Raw genomic sequence first — 4,839 nt, forward strand, 5'->3', positions numbered from 1 at the left:
CCGAGGTTGTGAAAGAGAATGGATTGGGCGCTCGAGGGGTTCTCTTCCTCATTATTGTTTGAATCGGAAGAAAATTTTCAAGAAATTAAGAAGACAAGAGATAAGAACTAACCTGATTATGAACCGGTGGAAGAGTATTATGATTTGGAAAAGTGGGAATGGTTTAATTATAACCTAAAGAAATGGTTATAGAGTCTCCTTGATCCACGTGCACGTCCTTTCAAATCGCAGAGATATTATTAATTTTAAAATTCAAAATTTTTTCAGCTGTCACACGGTAAAAATTGGGGGCAATTGTTGGGTGCGGATTTTTATCCTCGGAATTGAGCCTAATTTAGGGATAACGACTTAATCTGCTATTCTGAGGAAGGTACGTTGACTAATTCAATTGTCCTATATTATTCTTGTTTGTTTTGCAGATAAGAACACGTGGTAAATGTGATTATAAGAACTTGGACTGCAACGGATATTATCTGGACTTCGTCAAATTCGAACCTGGGCAACTAACGGGTTATAGAAGAATTAGTCTAGGGTTTCCGGTTATTTCGGGATAACAGTTGTAGTCTTTTCTTATATAAATGAGCTGATAATATCATTAGAACACACACTCTCACGACTTAGCTAACTAGCAACCACTGTAACACTTAGCTCTCGATATTCTATCAGCTCCACCTTTTGTAACCACCATTTTATCATTAATAAGAGTTGACGGTGATAATTTTCACCGTCCGGGGGTTTTTTGTGCCGGAGATTATCATAATCACATACTAATCCGACCAAAGATTACGTTCTTAATCTTTGACCGAAGTGATTCGACCAAAGATTACGTAGTTAATATTTGACCGAAGTAAGATTATCATAGTCAAGGGTTTTTTCCTTCGTAATCACATCATTGTGTTCAATCATTTTACCATTAAGCAGCCCACCTCACGCACTAATTTGATCAAAAGTTAATTTGCTAATTTTTGACCGAAACAAATTTCATTATTAGATTTGAAAGAAAGAGTAGAAAGAGTACTTATATCTACCATCATCAATCTAATATTCTCCGTGAGTGCTAAATTATGTCACTTTAACAAAAGTTATCAATACATATAAAAAAGTTTATTATATATAACTAATAGTAAAAAATAATCAAATAAAATGAACCATTTTTGTATTGCTCAGAGTAAAGACGAATTGTGACACCTTCTGAACCGGTCACTATTAAACTAAAACATACAACACAAGTTTACACACACTAAAATGAGTTTCAGAAGTTCTATATACGTTCTTTTATTTCTAATTTTTTTTACTTTATTTAGTTTACTACTAAAAAGTTCTAGATTATTATTAATATTTAATGTATAAAATATTTATTAGTTGTTTTAGTTAAATAGTTATGACTTTCAAGTTGAACAATAATGATGTCACTTGGCAAAATATGAGACAATTAGGTCATATGGTACAACAATGATTTTTGTTTATTATAGATATATTTTTTTCACAGGTATTCATTTTATACTTTTTTATCACCCTCCCCCCTCCCTCTCACACACACACATATTCTTTCTCTTATCTTAAATATTGTTCTAGCATGCAACAACTATATATACCTTTTTTTTGTTTAATGTTCAAGAATGTGTAGGGGAGATTTAGAAGGCCCAAATCTAGTACTGTAATAAGCTTGAATGACTTAACTAAAGTCTCAAACTTCGAGTTAAACATTAAGAGGTGTTTACGTGAAAATGTTTCATAAGTTACAAGGATGTGACTTATGACTTATGGATAGCTTATAAGGAGGTAAAAATAAGGATTCCCAAACACCCAATGGTTCAAGGTTTTTCCACTCAAAATTGGTTCTTTTATTATCGTTTTCGGTTAAATTAATTTAATTTTCTTAAAGTTACAATGTTGTCACGAAACACGGGTTCTAATACTACTTATAAACACATACAAGGATGTAACTAACAATTCTTTGAACTGTTGTAGGCTTGTAGCTACTTTTCTTTCAATTCCGTTGTTTTATATTGTCTCATGGACAGCAGCACCAAATAGCCAATACGATATTAATTGAACATTCATTACCAACAACCATTTTGTGTCACATAATGGGCTAATCTTCACGAGTCAATGTACACGAAACGCTAAAAGCTGCTATAGAGTTACCGACAATGTTTTGTATATATATGGTTGTGCAAAGGACACCCCATACACCCTTTGGGGCGTATAGTGCAATACGCCTCATATTAAGGGGGATGTTGCCGTGTATTGTGCCATACGCGGCATATAGGGTACGATATGACAACATATGACTGTCAAATGAAGAGTTCTCCACATTTTTTTTGAGTTTCCTCTTGAACCTGATATATATATATATTTATATTTAAGTTACGCATGTGTAGGTAATTTTATACAAAAAAATATATATGAACAAATTAGTATGATGGTTTTTCGTTTTCAAGATGTCTTCCGTGTTGACTGTGTTCTTATTAATTGTATTTTTCATTTTTAACGTATAGAAAAAATAATCACCGTATAAAATGACCTTGAACTTTTATTGATTATGTTTTTCATGTTCATCATGTTTTTCTTTTTCATAGTATTAAAGAAGAATTTATTAGAACGGTTTGAAGTCATGTTCTTCGTTTGATTGAACTATTGTTTGATGACATGAGACGAAGTCACCTGCTTCATGATTTTTAAATATGCTGAAGTCAATTCAATCAATTTCGATTGAAAAGAAAGTCAGAGGTTGAGACAATCGATAAATTGACTTAAAAAAATATCGGAAGTTATGAGATGAAATTATGAAAATAATCTATAAACAAAGTATTTATTAATCAAATGATTGGTGGAATTATTTTCAAAAATAAAATATGATGGTTTTCTCATTATCATCAAACTTGTTAATACTATGTTTAACCGGTAAAAAAAGTGCCGTTTAAAAAAAAACAGTCAATAAAATTAACATTAATGTACTTACCCAAAACATTTAAAAGTCCGTGTACACATTTTTCTAATAGCTCAAAACCATTATTAATTTACACTACCATGTGGTGGGTTTGAACCCTAACATCTTTCTTAGGAACATGCGTAGTTAACTATTTCCATACTTAGTATTATGCGACACATTGTGGTTTAGTTAACATTGGAGAGTTTTGTAAAAAGTGGTGTAGTGATTAAAAAAAGCTCATAACTCAAAACCCGTTACTTTGAGGGGTGCAATGTAGGGAAGAGTTTTTAGCATAACTTTACATATAACTCTCCAGCTACACATGGTCTAAATGACAACAATCTCAATACCCAGTAATAGGTACCACACACTAAGAGACAAATCTCTATCAAGTGAGTTATCTCGTTCTTTTATACATATTCTAATTTTATTATGTACAACTACATATTTTAAACTTTTCTTTTTGAGCATAACTTTACTTATAACTCTCTCGCTACATATGGTCTAAATGACAACAATCTCAATACCCGGTTATAAGTACCTCACACTAAGAGACAGATCTCTATCAAGTGAGTTATCTCGTTCTTTTATACATATTCTAATTTTATTTTATACAACTACATATTTTAAACTTTTCTTTTTGTCACACTTTAAACTCTCATGATCCAAATTCTTTGGAATAATTTGTCATAAATATGAAAATAAAAATGAGGAAAATATACAATGTTTTAGATAATTATTATTTAAGGCCCTGAATGGGCCATTACTAAGAGTTTAACTTCGTTTTCATTTTACGATTTTAGCTTACTACATCATGAAAAATCTTTTGTCATAACCGATTATTAATTGATTAACTGGTCTCGTGATATGACACTTTCTTTACAAATGCGAGGTTATATATTCAAATCGTCACATATACAAAAGAAAGACACAGTTTTGTGATAAATAATAAACTATAAAAAAAAAAGAAAACGGAACCATAAATTGGCAAATTGATTATGATAAAGAAATCAGAGAATATATCCCGTGAAATAAAAAAAGAAAAGAAAAATAGTAGCCTATCTATCTATCTATCTATCTATCTATCTATCTATCTCGAAATTCTATACCACCACATATTTTTGAGCTAGCGGTAACACGTATCACGGATCGCTTCACAACTTATCCAATTGATAAGCATCACGTACTCTATAATATATCCATTCCCAATTTTATAACAACCATCCATCACGGTAAATAATCGCTCGGACACGAACTATTATTATTAATATTGTCATGTTTACGTTCTGTCTCCGACGAACTTTTTCCGGCAGACCCACCGGCAAACTCACCGCACTTCCGGCATCTAGTCATCACCAGAATCTGCCTACACGACGGACAAGAAGAATGCGATCCTAACCACACATCAATACACCCCACATGAAACCCATGTCCACACTGCGGCAGAACCCTAATCTCATCACCATCGGAATACTCCGCCAAACAAATAGCACACTCGCCGGAAGTCAACTCCACTTCCAAACCCTTACCGGAGTCATAAACAAACTTGGGTATGGACTCAACCACCTTCTTCTTCATTCCTTTGTTGGCTGCCGCCGGTGGTTGGCCAGGGTTCCGGCGAGTGTCTGAGGTGGTGCCGCGGCGGAGCCAGGCGCAGCGGGCGACGGCGATGAGGCCCAAGACGCAGATGAGAGCGCAGAGGAGTGCGGCGAGGATGATGACGAAGTCGGACTCCACGGCGACGGCTTCCGGTGGCTCGGCTGCCGTCTGGTTGAAGGAAGAAGATGTGTTGGTGTTGGAGGAAAGGAATCGGTGGGGTCGAGTCATGATTAATGTATATATTTGTTTGTGAATTAATAAAGAGAGAGAGAGTGTGTGTGTGGATAGATTTTGTGAGGAGTGTG

General features: G+C 34.1%; 1 pseudogene; it reads right to left on the minus strand.

The window, feature by feature from the left end:
- Positions 1–4,162: 4,162 nt before the first annotated feature.
- Positions 4,163–4,839, minus strand: LOC143561193 (RING-H2 finger protein ATL80 pseudogene; annotated as a pseudogene).

Source organism: Bidens hawaiensis, unplaced genomic scaffold (assembly GCF_021521415.1).
Source record: "Bidens hawaiensis isolate Kalapana, Puna unplaced genomic scaffold, B.hawaiensis_p1.1 tig00020612_1, whole genome shotgun sequence".
Lineage (NCBI taxonomy): Eukaryota > Viridiplantae > Streptophyta > Magnoliopsida > Asterales > Asteraceae > Bidens > Bidens hawaiensis.